Source organism: Euwallacea similis, unplaced genomic scaffold, assembly GCF_039881205.1.
Source record: "Euwallacea similis isolate ESF13 unplaced genomic scaffold, ESF131.1 scaffold_53, whole genome shotgun sequence".
NCBI lineage: Eukaryota > Metazoa > Arthropoda > Insecta > Coleoptera > Curculionidae > Euwallacea > Euwallacea similis.
The window spans coordinates 253374-272618 of NW_027098678.1; the positions used below are offsets into that span (position 1 = coordinate 253374).

A 19245-nucleotide genomic window follows, 5' to 3' on the forward strand; every position below is an offset into this window, starting at 1 on the left:
GGGCAAGGGATATTTTCCGGTTTGCTGCAAGGATATTCTAATTTCATCGTTCGGTCCCAATTTAGTAGGATTGAATGGATCAAAAGAGAGCACTTCCCAGCTCAAAATTGAGTCATCAATAAGAACATTTTCTTGGACGTTTATATGTTCCACTTTTTAATGTAAATCCTAGGGAAACAAGAAACTGTTTATTCAAAGATGTTAACCCTCTTATATATCTTTTCGTACTATCAGGGTTTTGCTGCGAGGTATTAAACCTTCTGACAAAATCTTGGTTTGGTATTCTATTATATAGAATTACCATCGTGAATCCAAGCGTTTAAGATGAAGTCTTAACGTGACGGATTCTTCTCGAAATTTAAACTAATCATCCTCTTGATCAACTAGTTTCACCGTTATTTTATTTACAATATTAACAATTACGAGAAAATAAATTACATTCTGAGGGGTTTCAATTATTTTAAAATTGGGTGGTACACTAGAAAAAAACTAGATGTATTACATGAACTGGCGTACCATTTAGAAAAGACCCTTCATCTATACTGTAATCGATATTTATAGCATTCACCTTAAGAACCTTCTAGCAGGTCAAAAGCTTTTGGCGTATGTTGTTCTATAGGACTCGATTCATTTTTCCGACAACACGTAACATAAGTGAATACTTACTAAAGAATTTTAAATTAAATTCTTACTGGCATATGGAAGTTTAATTTCTGTTTGAGTCAGATTTTCAACAAGGTTAGATAAACAAAACGTTTCATCCTTGCGCAGGGGTCGTGTTAATCTTTTTCTGTATTGTTCCAATTTTATATAAATATGTACCGCCGAAGCGAATACGAGTAAATCACGTTTTTTTTAATCACTTTAGTATTGAATAAAATTATTGAGATTAGTGTAGAAATGCTATTTGGGAAGTAATTTATCTAGGAAATTTTTTTAACAAATTTCAATTCATCCTCATTTTAATATATTCCATAGAAGGTCTACTTTGAAATAGAATGCATTAAAACATTGTAAAATTAAAAACCTGTGAGCCGAATAAATGTACCAGACCCCTTACCATAATAAACGGTTTCAGTGCTTGATAGATAGCTGTACACACAGATGAGATAAACTGGTTTATGGTGCTTTTAGGAATTCTATATTAATACATAAGCGAAGAAAAATTATCTCCTGTAGCAAGGTATCTTACAGTAATTTCTAGTTTTCCTGTAACAGGCAAAGCTTGCAAATTTGGCAAAGCATTTTGTCAAATTTGTGGTGTCACCAATTCAAACAGACTTTCAAACATATCTTTTGACATTGTCAGGTGATTTCTGTAAGCTGAAGGGCCTTCGCATGATAATCCCTTAAGCAAAATATTTCATGCTCCTAAATTTTGCATTCGATTTATCCACGGTTTTACCCAAACCCTCCTTTTTCGGCTTTTTTTTGTAACAACGCGCGTAATTCTTCATTTAACCCGTGACATAAAATATTCACATCAAAATTAATAATTTCAGATGTTTCTATAATGAACACTACATCATACAACTGCCACATTTCTAATAAAAATCTTGCACAAATGGTTGTGTAGTGTAAACAGTAACAATTTTGTTGACAAATTACAAGGACTTGCAATCAAGAACTTGCGCAAACAGAAACTTGCATAATGTAAACGCGGCTTAACTAGCGAACTCGCCAGCAAGTGATTGTTTACACGTGCAAAATATGGAATATTTTCGTATCGGTGTGAGTCGTCACTGGCGCAAGCGAATTTCAGAAGTCTGCAGACTTTTTCGGTCCATGCATGCAAAGTTTTAACTTGCGCAACAGTTACGCAATCTAAATTTGCTGGCACGAAAAATAATACTGGCTCCACTATTAAATGCATAGTATAAACCCTCCATTAAACAATTATTGTAATTAGATGTTTAGAGTTTTTTTTAACAAAAATAATATTTTATCTTAAATAATAACACCACAAACAATCTAAAAATGTTCAAAAGTTGTAGAAAAAAAAATTGGTCCCAAATGGATTAAAGAATGAGATTCAAAGCAAATAAGCCATAAATTTGAAAAGCGATCTTTGGCGAATAACCCCAAAATAAAACATTGATTTTTCAATGTGCGTGCAACACCTTAATCGGAAATGGGGGCAACCTTTAGTTCGGAGGCACTAATTAATTCACTTTTATGTTTTTCAATTTTTAAACTATCTATTGGCAACGGATAACTTTCCCAAAGAAAGCCCAATACCCGCCATTTTCCGGCTGTAGAAGTAGTCCGGGATAGAAGTAATTTCCCCAATGGGAAAACTGGGATGTGCAGACTGGCACACCCTAGTGTACAGTCTTGGGGCCTCTTCTTAAAAACTTTTGATACTAAAGCCTCATACTTGAAGTTTGTTCTGGTATTGCTCCGCAAAATGCCTGTATCATTTTTCTCTTCGGCGGATTCTAGAGTCAAAATGTTTAACTTTACTTGCGACAAGAAAACTTTTTAGTTTTACGTGCTTAGTCCTTTAAAATATTTTCCAATTTGTGGCTTTCTAAAAAATAACAATGATAATTAAATTAATTCAAAACAATCAAAATCGCATTAACTTACAGGGTCGGTTTCCAAACTTTGCATTTTGGCCTGTGAGATTATGGGGTATAGAAATAAAAGAATCTAAGACAGATCGTTTCTGTTAGAACTCTAATTTCTTTATTACAGTCAGAAGGCACGTGTTAACGGTCAAAAGATCTGTAACGAACTAACTACTAAAAGCTCACACTTTTACCACCCATCAGTATTAAAAGGGTCAAACACTGCAACCATTCTCTTGATTTATTGTCCTGGTCATCTGGTCTTTACATGGGTGAAAATACTAACTTCAAGAAACAAAAGACCCAAAAACCCATACTTTCTTCTTTTTTCTGTTTTAAGAAAAGGAGTCATAAATTGAACAAACTTGACTCTTACAGACAATAAATTTGAGAACATAAAGACTATTGAATTTTGGACGTGAACACTTGTATTAGAAATCCAACACACCCCCTCAAAATTTAATTGGCTTTCTCTTACTAGCATAGTTATAAAAGCAATGTCCAAAACTACCGATTACATACAATATCAATATTCTAATTTTCTCAATGTACCTTCTGACTGCCCTCTGGGAACGAAATACAAATGGTCCAACATTTGCTGCTTGGATTAGGGAAACCCAGGAAAATCTAATCAGACCATTAAATTTACATTATATACAAAATGTATGATAAAAAATTCTCATTAATCCATATTCATTTTCCTTCTGATTTCCATAAACTTTGGTGCTGGTAGTGGTTTCGTGAACGCATCGGCTAGCTGTTGACCTGTTCCGACATATTCCAGTTTGATTAGACCTCTTTCAACCTGTTCTCTGGAAAAATGATACTTAATATCGATATGCTTTGTTTTCTTGTGATTGGTCGGATTGTTGGCTATGCTGATACAGCTGTTGTTGTCTTCATAGATAATTATAGGGACTTCTATCTTTAATTTGATACTCTCTGCCAGTGATTTTAGCCATAAGGCCTCTCTCACTGCCTCAAAGAGAGCCATATATTCAGCTTCTGTAGAGGAAGCTGCCACCGACAATTGTCTCTTTGTATTCCAGCAAATTACACAGTTCCCAAACAACTGAAATAGGTACCCTGTGGTACTTTTTCTATTATTTTCATCACTGCCCCAGTCTGAATCAGCATACCCAACCAACATATGTTCAAAATCGTTCCTTTTATACGTTAGCTTAATGTCCATTGTGCCTTTCAAATACCTCAATACTCGTTTAAGACATTTCCATAACTCGTCATTATTCTTACTTGTGTACCTGCTCAAAATACTGATTGATGCGCTCAGATCAGGTCTTGTACATACCATCAAATACATTAAACACCCTATCAAATTTCTACACGGTGCATTTGTCTCTTTATCCGAATTTAAGGCTAAATAATCTAACTTGCTTTCAAGAGGAGTGCTCACAGCATTACAGTCTGCCATTTTAAATTTTTCCAAAATAGTTTTTATATACGGGCCCTGATCTAACGAAATTTTACCATCTTCCCTATGAATTCTAATCCCTAGAAACAATTTTATTTCCTTTAGGTCTACCATCGAGAATCTGTGCATCAGATATAATTTAAAATTATCCATGGTCTTGATGTTTGCGGTTGCTATTACAAGATCATTGACATGCAAAACTACATAGATATTCTTATCTATGTCTCCATGATCCAAAACATATATACATGGATCAACTGGTGAATTTATAAATCCCTTCACCTTGAGAGCTTGCTCAAAAACTTCAAACCAACATCTCGCTGCTTGTTTCAGACCATAAAGAGCTTTATTCAATCTACAAACTTGATCTTCATTACATTCTATTCCGTCTGGTACCCTCATATAAATTTCCTCCTTTAATTTTCCGTTCAAAAAGGCGGTTTTTACATCCATATGATGTAACAACAAATTAAATTGATTTGCAAATGCTAACATGAACCTAAAACTTGCAATTCTGGCTACAGGAGCAAATGTCTCATTATAGTCTGTAAGATATTCTTGTGAAAAACCTCTTGCAACTAACCTAGCCTTTGGTTTTATTGGGATTCCTTGCTCATCGAACTTTAAAGAAAACACCCATTTGCAATCAACTATATTTTTTCCTTGTGGTCTTGATACCAATGTCCACGTTTCATTAACCAGCAAAGAATCTATCTCGCTTTTCATAGTCTTTTCCCATTGAGCCCTATCTTCCCTAAATCTAATTTCCCGATAAGTCTTTGGGATACTATATAAAATTGATTGGACCGATAATATGTAGTTCTCGGATATGTCACCTTCATCATATGAAATAGGCGGTAGGCCCTTAAGTCTGATACTTCTCCTCGGTTCATTTTGAGGAAAACTATTTTCTTTATCATCTGATAGAGGACACTCTGTACATTCCTCTGGCCTATCACCATGCTCTAGGTTGTCAGACCTGTGCATTTCCCATGGCATTTCACCATTATTTGATACCAGAGGTTCCACTGATTTCATAACTTTATTATCACAGCTATTTTCTAGCTCACCTACCCCAAGAGAGGGTCTGGACTTTATGAAATCAGTTTCATCCACAATGACATCCCTCACAATAGCGAAACTTGCTTTTTCACTATCCCACACTTTATAGCCATTCGGTTCATAACCAACCAGTATTCCTTTCCACGATTTTTCATCGAATTTACCTCTACTGGTCTTTTCATGAACATATACAGTTGAACCGAATACCTTTAAATATTTTAATTGTGGCCTTTTTTCATGCCACATTTTAAATGGTGTCTTATCATTACTCAGAACTTTGGTTGGTGTAATATTTACTAAGTAAGTAGCAGTCAAGACTGCTTCTCCCCAGAACTCTTTTTCAAGTCCTGCCCCAACAACCATAGTTCTCGCTTTTTCCGTTATGGTTCTCACCATACGTTCAGCCACACCATTTAACTGTGGGGTCCTAGGGACTGTCAAGTGGTAACTAATACCTCTTTCCATACAGTAGTCCTTCATTTCATTTGATAAATATTCCCTTCCATTATCACAATATAGATTTACTAATTTTGAATTAAATCTGGCTTCACCTTTTGCCACAAAATCTTTAAATACATTGAAAACTTCTGATTTGTATTCTATTAAATATGAGACACAGTAATGTGTGTATTGATCAATAAATAAAACAAAATAATTCTTATTATTCACCGTAGGAGGAGTGACAGGACCCGCGACATCCGAGTGAACTACAAGTAACGGTCTTCTAATATGATCTTTGTTCTTTTCTTTGTTAAATGGCAAACGCGATTGCTTGCCTTTTATACATGCCTCACATAATTTATCATTTACCACTACGTATTCTAAATCTTTTGTATCTTCAAACATTCCCTTATTTCTCAATTCCAAAAACTTTCGTTTTCCTATGTGCCCTAGCCTTTGATGCCAAATCTCATAACTCAACTTAGTGTTCGCTACATTAATTACCTTTGAGTTTATTGTGAAGCCAACCATAATTAAGTTATTCGACGACTTACCATACATGACGGTCTTACCACCTTTTATGATTTTACCACCATTTGCGTCGAAAACAATTGTCAAACCTGCGGCCTGCATCTTAGAGACTGAGAGCAGGTTTTGTGGTACTTCTGGGCAATACAGGACGTCTTCCAGAACTCCATTGATGCCCTGGTCACTGGTTACATTCAGGCTGCCTCTCCTTGTTGCGATGATGTACTCGCCGTGCTTTGCTACTGCAATTTTTATGGGTACACTTAGTTCCACGAAATTTTCGGCAAGGTCTTTTCTATTTATGATGTGATCCGATGCTCCAGAGTCCAGAATAAAATCCACGTGTCCTTTAATTCTTGGTTCATAAGCACACTCTTGCATCATAAATGCAAAGCTTGATTGATTTCCTTCTGATAGCACCTTGGTCGCCTGTGCCACTTGTGCATGCTTTTTCTTCTCATAAAATTTTGGCTTTCCACTTTTCTTAAAGTGATAACATTTGGCTTTTATATGGCCTTGTTTAACACAGTGATAACATATTATTCTGCTCTGTTTCTTGAACTTTCCATTAAATTTGCTCGAAACATTGCTTGGTCTAAAAGTCCTTTGATTTTCGTTTCTTACTTCTACATTCAGGACTTTAGCACTTGTGTCCTTGTTTTCTTCTTTCCGTTTTACTTCAAAGTCAAGCAATTTTGTTTTCACAAACGCGAGAGTAAGATCATCATTTGACAATGTTTCGATAGCAGTAATAATATTGTCGTAGAAATTTGGGAGTGTTAACAATAGATGTGAAACTTTGTCAGTTTCTTCCACTTTTCCCCCAGCTGCCAATAATTCTTCGATTAATTCGTCAAATACAGAAAAATGTTTCATAAGGGGAACATCTCCCTGTAATTTCAATGCGAAAAGTCTTTTTCGAATCGACAATTGTGATGCGAGACTTTTTCTCTCATATACTTTATCGAATTCCTCAAAAATTTCCTTAGGACTTTTTCTCTCTATCGTCGAGTTTATAAAAGAGTCTGCCAAATTCGCGAGAATTGCACTTTTCGCCACTTTTTCAGCTTTCTCCCAAACTCTGTCCACATCCCTTGTAGGCTTCACACCCTCTATCACGTGCAAAACGTCTAATTCACACAATAAAGCACGAATCCGAATTTTCCACACACTATACCGTTCTCCGTTGAATGGTTTGATGTTCCGATTCATTCTATTCGAATCCATTTTTAAGTTGTTTTTTTTTTCAAAAAAATGGTTCACGCACTTGAGGTTAATATCGCTTGATATTAAACTGGGCCCATAACCTGTGAGATTATGGGGTATAGAAATAAAAGAATCTAAGACAGATCGTTTCTGTTAGAACTCTAATTTCTTTATTACAGTCAGAAGGCACGTGTTAACGGTCAAAAGATCTGTAACGAACTAACTACTAAAAGCTCACACTTTTACCACCCATCAGTATTAAAAGGGTCAAACACTGCAACCATTCTCTTGATTTATTGTCCTGGTCATCTGGTCTTTACATGGGTGAAAATACTAACTTCAAGAAACAAAAGACCCAAAAACCCATACTTTCTTCTTTCTTCTGTTTTAAGAAAAGGAGTCATAAATTGAACAAACTTGACTCTTACAGACAATAAATTTGAGAACATAAAGACTATTGAATTTTGGACGTGAACACTTGTATTAGAAATCCAACATGGCCTCATATTGCTCTTTCAACAGCTGATAGTCTTTTTGAAGGATGTTGAGTTGATTTTCTAAGTGTTTTCTGAGTCAATTCTGAGTCTTTTTTTGGAGTTCTAATTCTTTTTTAAGGCTGATGAGTTGTGACGCGTGTTTGAATTTAAAGATCTTCCAGTCTTTTTTAGCAGTTGATTTGGATATTTTAAATTTGCAAGGGTTAAGCGAAAGTCGTCAACTAGTATTGGATCCATATTTATACTTTCTGAACCACCTTCCTGAAAATACATAAAATTATTTGTATGTAATTACAATTCATGAAGAATTAAATGATTTACCATTATCGCAAAAGTATCGTCGGTGACTGAATTGCTGATCTGCAAAAAACATTGGGTGTAATATTGGTTGCATATCAGTCAAACCAATAAGCTTCAATAATTATGGAATTCATAGATTTTACACCTAAAAATGATTTTGTATCTATCGGTTTTTATATTCTAAAAATGTATCTCTTCTCTTTTTGAATGACCCGCCTAGAAAATTTAGATGTGCGAAATAATTTTTATTATAACATATTGTAATGGATCTTGGAACTGCAAACTCAGAAACAACTTACGAAGTAATTTATTTCACTGTTAAATAATACACCTCAATCAGGTTTAAAAAAACAATGAGCTCAGTTAATGTAAAATACCATAGGCTACACATACTTATGGACTTGCACTCATAAATCATCCTGTACCATTTCGTAGGAATCTAATGACTATATTTCAACATGAGTTAAAATGTCTGGTTGGCTTTGAACTGTCCAAAATTATGTGTTTCAAATGGGTCAACCGTCAGAGATCTGTTTTGTTCTAAGTGCCTTTTGTTTCGAACAGCCCATATATTGCAATTGGACAGGCTCGTGTTGACCTATATTGGCACATGGTCTTTTCCTCTTAAGTTAGGTAGTGGAAGACTCTTCGAAGGATTCCACTAAGCAACCACCCTTCCAATAATGATTACGATGTCTTCCTCTCTCATGAAACGATGAACAAACTCTATCCCCCATAAATTCCGGGGTTTTATATTTTAGAGAAATAATAAAAGTGTTGTAATTTTCCTTCGTGTAATTATTTCACACCGACACACTACAATGCACTTAAATATGTAAACGTTTCCCCACCCTATGGTGAATAATTTTCCTTCGCCAAATTGTGCAGAATTTACAACTTTTATTGGAAGTTCTTAGAAACTTTACTCATTCCAGCAACTTTTCCATATTTGTGGAATGGCTCTTCAAAGGTAAACTTCGAAACGACTGTAGGTATAATTATTAAATTATCCATTTAAGTTCCTTCGAGATTACATTTACCAGCCCTTCGTTACAAATATTTGGTACCTTGCAAATTGGAAATTACAGGAACAAATTTAGAATGTTTAATAATTCGTATTATAAAACCTTAATTCCCTTTCATAAGTGTTATTGCCACAATAATAGAAGTTATTATAATACGGGGTGTTTCAGAACTTACAACCACTTATCGGACAGACTTCAACCCTGCACTACACTATTACCTAAGAAGCCCATTTATCAAATAAACTTCTAATAAAAGTTCCGTAGGTAACCAAACACGACGTATTAAATGTTAAATGTTTATTTTCTGTATGCTAGGGCAATTGTTTCTCCTAACGTGAACCATTTTGTAATGGCAATTCCATTAATTTTAAATAAATTATTCTTTCCCCTTCATATATTTTTCTCAAATGCACCAGTTATCCATAATCCATAAGTGAATGATCCCTTGACTTGGAATCTAGCATGGTACAAACTATTTCCTACCAAATAATAAAAAAAATTACATACCCTTCTGTATAACCCTGAGGAGTCCTTTCATCGATGGGCAACCTGGACTTTCCAATAAGATATGTGATAAAATCCTTTTCCCTTCTTTCCACCTTGAAACTACGACTTTCCTTCGTTCTGCTGTGGTTCTCATCTTAAAAAGATGGGCAACTATACTACCTATCTCTCCACCGAGAATATTCGCTATCTTTGATAATACACAAGGATTGTGAGATCTCACCGATCAATGTTGAAACTCAAACCCCACAAGTTCAAATTGCTGGTCTTGAGTTAATTGAGCTTCGACAACTGATTTGATATAGTAGTTTATAAAAACTGTGCTTTGCGATCAAAGATACAAAAGATAAGTTTTCTTTGCATTAGAAGAAACAGACATTTGTTACAAATTATTTGTATCCTCTATCTGTATTAGAATGAGTATTGGATGTGGAAAATTATTGGGAAAATTTTTGGCAACCGGTTTCTTTTTCTATCATACCTCCTAGTCCCTAGATCTTCTATCAGTGGTCTGACATCCCTTCCTTCTTACTTTTCGATTTTTTAAAGACACAATATTTTTTTATATAACACTTAAAATTTTAACTTTTATACCCAAACAATAAAAACAAATAAATTAAAAAATCTTGATGTATGTCACTATTGTCGTAATGCACAGCAAGCCCGTTTCTGCAAAATGGCGCCACAAGTACACAAGAAAGAAATCTACAAAAACTTAGGAGAAATCGGTAAACCTGTTTGAGAAAGAAATCTGGAGTCTTTAAAAAGAAGAAATCTGTAATCTATACAAGAAAGAAATCTACAATGGCTAAATAGAAACTTGTAAACACTTCCGAGAAAATATAACCCTAGTTTACAGATGGTGCCACGTGACGCAACAGAAAATTAATAATTGAAGTAGAGAGAAGATTGCGTTTATTTTGAAGATGTTTTTTGTGAATTAATATTGAATTTTTAACAGGAATTTCTTTTTGAAATAGAAAATGTATTTACTTAGTATAAATATGTTATATGATTTAATGAAATAACGAAAACATCTGTACAATTGAAGAGTGTAACTTCTAGTTAGTCTAAATGCCAATTTTATTAATTTTGTTCATTTTTTGCATTAAAATCTATCGTTTTTGACATCCAGCAATTGAACCTAATTTTTCTGTTAAAGTTTTTTTGGCACATAGACTAATGAGAAGTTACACTCTTCCATTGTAAGGATACTTCCTTTATTTCATTAAATCATATAACTTATTTATACTAAGTACATAAATATCTTTCCTATTTCCAAAAGAAATTCCTGTTAAAAAATCGATACTAATTCCTGAAAAACATCTTCGAAACAAATGCAATATTCTACTCTGCTTCCATTTTACCTTAAAACAGAGAAGCGCACAGTGGGTCTTATGCTTTTACTGCTCGTATACGGGGTGTTCCTTAACGATGTGCGGATATTTTGAGGTAGGATTCTATCTGACAAAAAATAATGATAATTTGTTATATAAACTATGTTCCAAAAATGCTCCGTTACGAGAATACAAGCTTGTAAAGTTTCGGAAAAAAACACATATTTTTATTGCAATTAATGCCTCTTTATAAACTGTCTTTACTTACCAAATTTGATTGAAATATCTCAAGCGGTTTTCGAAATATTCATTAATTTCCATTTTTTTTCTAAAACTTCGCAACCCTGTATTTTCGTAAGGGAGCGTTTTTGGAACATAACATTTTCGAAAAGGTTCGAGTTGAGATGTCAATCTTCGACCACGTTCAAAAATGATCTTGGGCATTGTCTAGAAGAGCCTAATGTGTTCTTCTTTTTACTTTTTTTGATATTATTAGTTAATATTAAATATATTTTTACATCGTTAGTGAGCAAAAACTAATACCAAACCTATACCAAAGTCCTGTTTCCTAATTGTTTATTTTCATTATTACTATGCACAAAAGAAGATGGTAAGTGTCTGAATATTTTAGGGAGTCACTGTTGTATGTATACTTATGTTAAATATAAAATCGCCATTAATTTTAATATTTTCTCTAGATGTTTAAAAGACTTAACAACTTGGAGGCCTGAATAATATAGGTAATCTAATAAATTAATTTTTTTTTTCAACAATCGCCATCAGTAACGTGACGAGATCCTATAGTGAATAATTTTCCTTCACCAAATTGTCCGCAATTTACAACTTTTATTGGAAGAACGTTTTTCTTGATTCAAGCAACTATTTCCATAGAACCTTAAACTGTGGAACGACTTACGAAATAATTTGTTTCACTGTTAAATATTCACTGCCCTCAAACGGACTTAAACAAATGAAGAGCTCTCGTCAATCCGACAATTTGACTAAGAGAATTCAAGAATATTCTGAAGATTTTAAATACATAAACTGAGGGATAACATCCATGGGGGTACTACAACTAGAGGCTATTATTGGTTACTTCATTGACCATCTCTTTAAAGGGCCACATTTGATTGACCGGCGAAATTAATTTCCCATAGGCATGTTACAGTCCTACCAATTTGAGCCACACTTTCTCACAAGGTGGTAAATAGAGAGTTCTTACAAGGAGAGATGCCCAAGTTTTGTCACATGGAGTCATATGTTTTCGAGAATAATAGATACAGAAATGGGGCCATGCCCCCTCTAAGGCTAAAAACCGATTATGTACTTGGGCTTAGCATGTTGGTAAATTACACTTCTAAATAATGTGAGAACACACTTCTACCTCTGAATGAGTGAATATAATACAGGATGTTTGGTTGATGTGGGACTTAATTTTAAGGGGTGATAATAGAGTCTATTTGTAACTTTTTTGATTAATAATTCATTATCCGAAAATTTGTATTTTTCGAGTTATTCACAATTCAGTGATATTTTGGTGAGACCAGGCATAGCCGTACAAACGTAGATTTTTTGATAGTTTTCTCCCAATCTTTGAAATAAAATTATTTGTATTCGTTTGTCAAGACCCTAACGCAAAATTAGCACCAACAGTTTTGAAAATACTTATAGAAATAAAAATTCTACAGCAGTTCAAACTTTTAAAACCGCTAATAGTGCTAAACGACTTTCGACTTTGATTGCAAATTTAGGAAAACTTTTCCCCCATAACTGCAAAGTAAACTAGCGAAAAAACTTCTTTATTTAGTCCTTTATAATTTGAGATACAATATTTTTACAATAAACTGTTTTATGGAAAAACAATATAGAAAACGTGGATTTTTTAAAGTAGATTTAGTTGCTTTGCTGACGTCATGATTTGGATTGTATGAATTGCGCTTTTATGACTTTTGTCAAAATAAATTATAATTTTTATTTTGCAACATATTTTTTTCACTCAAATTCCAAGCAATGTCGTTTACTAATGTTGAATATGAAAATATTGTTGTTGCGTATGTGTTAGGGCTTGTGTAGAGGATAGAATATCCGATAATTGATTTAATCTAATAGTTCGATAAGTTGTATTCTTCATAAGTTTAGTATTAAATCTGGGACTAGTTGTAAGGAACCCGTGTGCTACGCCTATGAACATTACTCGTTTTTCTTGCCACTTTGCCCGTATGACCAGATGTTGGTACGCATTTCGTTTGAACTTAGACTAATTATGTAACAAAACTTCTCGCCGACCTTTTGTGCGTACTAAAATTTAGACACGTTCTCGATTCTTGTCTTAACCGCCCTCAAATAAAACCCAATTATATTGTTAAAGTTAGGCAGGTTACAAGGAAGAAGTGCCGATGATGACCTCCTGGTTTCTGGTACGCCTATGTACGCTTACCATTAACTTTAGTATTTAAGATTTTGCAAGAAGAAAAATCCGCCTCTTCTTGTGCGTCTTCGTCGACTCTTAACTCCGTACTTTGCACATTACTCGTACGCGATTACTTTACTCACGGTTCCTATACACGATTAATTAGTATACTAGTTTACTTGTCACGAAAAGTTGTTACTCCTTTGCTAAATTACTCGAAATTGTTGGTGAACAATAAACCTTAGTTACCGTTAAAAAGGCTTTTTGTTTTCTTCATTTGCACGAACACGGTGTCTCTGAGACTGCGAACTCAGGGTGGTCCTTCGCAAGCATTCAGTCCATTGCTAACTAAACGTATCAAGAATTAGGCCACGTCTAATCAACATCTTGGTACCACGAATCACGAAGAAACATTGGTCAATAGTAATTGTCCAAGGCCTGCATGTCTGAATACGACGGAATCATTGTTTCTACTATAATTTCCAACATCAATACTTGCGAACAAATCATCTGAATCTGCACATGCCATAAGATTTATCGAAAAATATTCTTTATAGTTGAAGTATCCAGGATCAGATCCGGATTTTGTAGTTTTCTTAATGCGGATGTATTTACCATCTATTGCACCAATTCACTTTTCAGAACTTTTCAACCAGTCAGTGGAAGACTTGCCTTATAATGTAACAGCCTTCGTCAATAATTTGGCCTATTATTATTTCACCCCTCATAAAAACGTACGACCTGAATCAAAATGATGAACGAGTGGCCAAAAACCTATGGCAAAAGAAATAATAGCTATTGATTCATAAAACTATTGTGACATCAGTTCTTTTGAAAATTGCTTTCGATATTTATAGGTGATTTTTGCAAGGACAAATGGAAAGGAATACGTTCGTCATACGTTCGTAGCCTTAGTGGTTAAGATAAAAGTGGATCTAGTGCCGGATCAAAAAAACTGTATTACTTGGCACAATACTTGAAATTTCTCAATGCATTCAGAAAAAACTACTCTCAGGAGATAAATCTGGAATTTCAACATTTTCAACCATCTGACTAAGATCTAAATGATCTGGATAAATCGCAAATTTCCAATGAAACCGAAACTCATGAAGCTGATTACCAAATAGTAGCCCCACGGATACAGACATCCCGACAAAGTTTGATATTCTGGGAGAAAGTCAATAGTCATTTCCACCTGATACACTCGTTGCAGCTCCCTCTATAAGAGATACTACCGATTAACTAAGTGATATGAGAAGTCCAGTAAATGCAGCGAGTCCACTTCTTCCCATCAAACTTACCAGCAACCGGATAAAAAAAAATGTTTCCGATACAAGAGGACTTAGTACTCTAGATAAATACGCAATTGATTATTTTAATACAAAAAAGAAAAGAGCAGAAATATTAACTGCTTTAGCACCGACGCTATAAAATCCTTGTAAGTTGTTTCTCTTATGAAATTTACAGGTCCCAAAAATACAGGGTGATTCGCGACGCAACCGACACAGAACAGGTGCGTGTAGAGGACCTCAAAACATGTCGATTTTTTATATGAAGTTTTTTTCTGAGGTCTACGGTTGCTGAGATATCGGCTTCAGAAGATGAATAAAAAAATTTGAAAAAATTCAGGATCTCAGGAAAGGCTTAACCTAGAATAACCATATTTAGGAAATATTTTTGTTTTATTGACGTCTTTATTTGTTAAAAATTTGAAGTGGCTGAAAGCTCAATAAGGGGTGGTTTAGGGGTTGGTCACCCTTAAAATTATATGAATCTTTTTAACCCTAACCAAATTAACAACTAAGGTTTATCAATATGATAGTAAATTTAATTTCATATCTTTTTGTACTCTTGCACATTTTTCGAGAAGTCATTCGTTATTGAGAAAAAAAATGTTTTGTGATTTGGTGTCAAAACTAATCAAATCGAACAAAAACAGTACTTTTATAATAGTAAACTATGTACTTAATCATAGTTCGTCAATATTCTTATTTAGAAAGATTTTACAAACGATAACTAATACGTGGTCTCATTATTAATAAATATTAAATAAAATTTATTCAAAATTTAACGATATTTGAAATAAATTATTACTAAAATAAAATAAACACTAAAGATATTGTTCAAAATGGCTACCATTTTCTTTTACACACAGATGCACCCTTCTGCTCGATTTGATTAGTTTTGACACCAAATCACAATACATTTTTTTTCTCAATAACGAATGACTTCTCGAAAAATGTGCAAGAGTCCAAAAAGATATGAAATTAAATTTACTATCATATTGATAAACCTTAGTTGTTAATTTGGTTAGGGTTAAAAAGATTCATATAATTTTAAGGGTGACCAACCCCTAAACCACCCCTTATTGAGCTTTCAGCCACTTCAAATTTTTAACAAATAAAGACGCCAATAAAACAAAAATATTTCCTAAATATAGTTATCCTAGGTTAAGCCTTTCCTGAGATCCCGAATTTTTTCAAATTTTTTTATTCATCTTCTGAAGCCGATATCTCAGCAACCGCAGACCTCAGAAAAAAACTTCATATAAAAAATCGACATGTTTTGAGGTCCTCTACACGCACCTGTTCTGTGTCGGTTGCGTTACGAATCACCCTGTACATTAACATTTTTTTCGTCGTTAGGAAAACTATATTCGAACGAAAATCGAAGGTTCCAGTATATTTCTGGGATATAAAGTTCCTAGAGCAACAATGGAAATGTTTCGAAAAAGAGTTACCCAGGATGTGAGTACATATCAAAAAACATCCCATTCAATCGCCCATTTCTGTTAGTTTTGAATTCATTAAAATTTTCTCTCAGCTACCATCATACGACTTGTACGAATTTTCTCTATGGCTTACGGGAAGGTTTGTAATCAGAATTGAAGAAGGATTAAAAAATGTAATCAAAAGACGTGAGCAATGTGCCTAACAACTCCATAACGGTGTGGCAGAGATAGGTGTTGAATAAAACAACTCTAATGACAATTAGATTTGAAGTTATTATACTTAAAATAAGTTTTTGATTACTGCGTTAAAACTACTCAGTTCGGTTATTTATTTCGGCAGATCTAAAGCGGTTGTTGTTTGATTATTTTTCGGTGAAATGATTATTAAGCAAAACGGCATCACAAGCCAGTCCGGCTCCAGCAATCATCCGAATAAGCACAACATAACGGGAACAATCTTTTTTTGTAATAGTAATACGTTTTTTAATAAAATAATTATCACTGTGTTCATCATTATCCTTTTTTTCTGGCAAAAATAGGGTTGGAGTTTTTTGTCAAAGACTGTCTTCAGTAACGACAATCAAAGTTCCCCCAAATGTGGTTGGCTTCGCTATGGAAAAGCGAGAACTGAGAATTCATCGTTAACACGTATATTTAGAATGTAGGGATTTTTTTCAGTTACCATTTGGAAATCAATGGTGGTTTAGGCCCAACCACAGGGAAAGTTTGGAGAATTGGTGTAATGGGGTACAACGCCATGGCTAAAAACGTTTCCTTCACTTTAAACGTGCTGAAGGAAACGTTGAAGCATTGCAATAAGAACATTTCAAAACTTTGATTCAATAAACTTACATTATGAATTATTGAGCTGCTTTAAATAGAATAGATCCAGATAGATAGAGGCAGCGGTCTAATGAAATTGCTTCCTGACGCGAAGTCCACAACTGCAGTACCATCTGCATTATCAAAGGCGCTGAAGTAACTGCCGAAGTTATCTTCCGTAATTTTCGACATTGATTGAAGCGGTAACCATAGAACTTTAACATGCAGCCAAGCAAGAAACGTGAAAGGTCACTTCGTCCGGTACCTTGTCGCCTTTGATAATGTCCATCACAGCTGTAACGTTGGACAGTGATTCCATTGAACTGCTGCTTATATGTCCGAAAAATATTTACAACTATAGTTTGACTCGACGTGAAAGCTTTAACAGTCTGACGAAATAGTTTTTGGTTTTACTTTTTTCTTCAGATCGGAATCTTTTGCACACACGGAGGAAAATATGGGGACTTAAATAAACCAATTTTGACCTTCCAAGGATCCATATAATTGAATAAAAAACTGTATTTTTTGGTAAACCAATAATATCACACAACATATTCACAAAATCTTTAGCCTAACAAGTAATAAATTATGCTGATAAACAGTTATAATTAATTATTAAATATTTAGTTAACATTATATATATATCAATAAAAAATCTAATAAATAACAGTAAAAAAGTCAGGTCATATAACGCAAATTTACATGAATCAAAAGTATAAAAGTTATTATAATATAATTACACAAGAATCACCAGTTCAAATGGAAATACAGGGATTTTGCAAGTGGGAGGACTGTATAAAGTTTAATATGCCTCTGACAAAGACCAACGAAATGGGCGGAGAGTAGCGGTTGAAGTGGGCGGAGTCAGTTCAGTGGTTTGACAAATTTCGCACAGTTTCAGAATTTTTCCTACTATAAGTTCTAGTGACGGATTAATCGTTTTTCTTTCACTTACTTATATTGCTGTTTTGCTCTAATATCTAAAAACATTTCTATCGCGGCGAAGACAGCAAAATACATACTAATCTATGCATTGAAGTGGAGACCTCGGCCAGACTTACTCTGCCCACTTCGTTGAGCTTTGTCGGAGGCATTATCAGGTCTTTCTTTTACTGGCACGACCACTATGTGTCAACTTGAACTCGTGCTACCTGTTTAAATGGGCAGGAAATCATATTCCTAAGTAAGAAAAGCTAATGGGAATTAAGCATAACATTAGCAAAATTTCTTATGTATATCATAAAACTCCGAATACATTATTTTTGCCTTATATCTAATAAGAAAAACGTGATTTATGAAGAAAGTACATAAAGCTATGCAATCCAAGCAGTTTTATGTTTACAAACGTTTACACAGATTGCCTCCAAGTATTTTTCTTGATAACTTTGAAGTGATTTTTAGTATAAGCAAATATTCGGCAACATTGTATATTAACTCATAAGTTCCCACTACTAATAAACAAATACAAATTCATGAGAAACAATGTAACGAATAGAGGTTGCATAAATTCTGATTGTAGTTGAGATGATGATCCAAGAACATGAATTGAAACTGGTGTTTTAAATATTCTTTAGATATTATGCAAGGAATGGAACACAGCCTTAGGTTAAAATATAATAATTTCTTCGAAAAAAGCATGATTTTGCTTTTATTAATATTAACTCTTAAATAGGATTTTTAAAAATTTAGTCTAAGTCTGTTTTATACAGGGCTTTGAACAAATTTCAAATTATTATTATATTTTCAATTATGTTTGACAATGTGATAAAAACAAAAAAAGAAAAGATATTTGTTCAAAGCCACCTTCGACTTTTTTATGTATTGCGGAAGGTTACAAGACCTTCCATAGTCGTCTTAATTTGTATCTTCAAGAAAACGGAAGACATTTTGAACTATACGAGTACATTAGATTTGTAATAGCTGTAAGATAATTGTAATTACAAAATAAGTTCTGTAAATAATTCGTTTACTATAGCCACCTTAGTTTTTTATTCAGTTTAATTACTATTGGAATGGTTTTCGGCGAACAACTTTCGACATGTTAGGAATTGCGATAGACATGTAATTCGAAAAAGGTTTGTTTTTGAATTCTGCATCGAACTAGATTAAAATATGCGGGGGTCCCAATTTAAAATAAGAAAAATAAAACACTTTAAAGTTTAAAAAATTTGACGCTAAATTTCGGAGAACTTGTACAATATCGATCATCGAAACTTTTTTAATAAAACTATTAAACCATGCTTAATAAGCATCTTGAGTAGTTTCTTTAAATAGACATTATCTCTATTTTTTAATATTATTGTAATGTACCTATCTTATGAATTAGGATAAATTAACTGACATTCGAGCTTATTTGTATTTCTCATGAAGAATTGTATTT

The 19245-nt window shown here is 33.8% G+C and overlaps 1 long non-coding RNA gene and 1 other non-coding gene across 2 annotated transcripts; both read right to left on the reverse strand.

The window, feature by feature from the left end:
* Window positions 1-732: 732 nt before the first annotated feature.
* Window positions 733-837, reverse strand: LOC136418980 (U6 spliceosomal RNA). Its single transcript, XR_010753027.1, has one exon. It is a non-coding gene; the product is annotated as a U6 spliceosomal RNA (small nuclear RNA).
* Window positions 838-7397: 6560 nt separating this feature from the next.
* On the reverse strand, window positions 7398-10183 carry LOC136418979 (uncharacterized). Its single transcript, XR_010753026.1, has 4 exons — window positions 10047-10183; window positions 9569-9701; window positions 8058-8096; window positions 7398-7997 (listed from the first exon to the last, which is right to left on the reverse strand). It is a non-coding gene; the product is annotated as an uncharacterized lncRNA (long non-coding RNA).
* Window positions 10184-19245: the final 9062 nt, after the last annotated feature.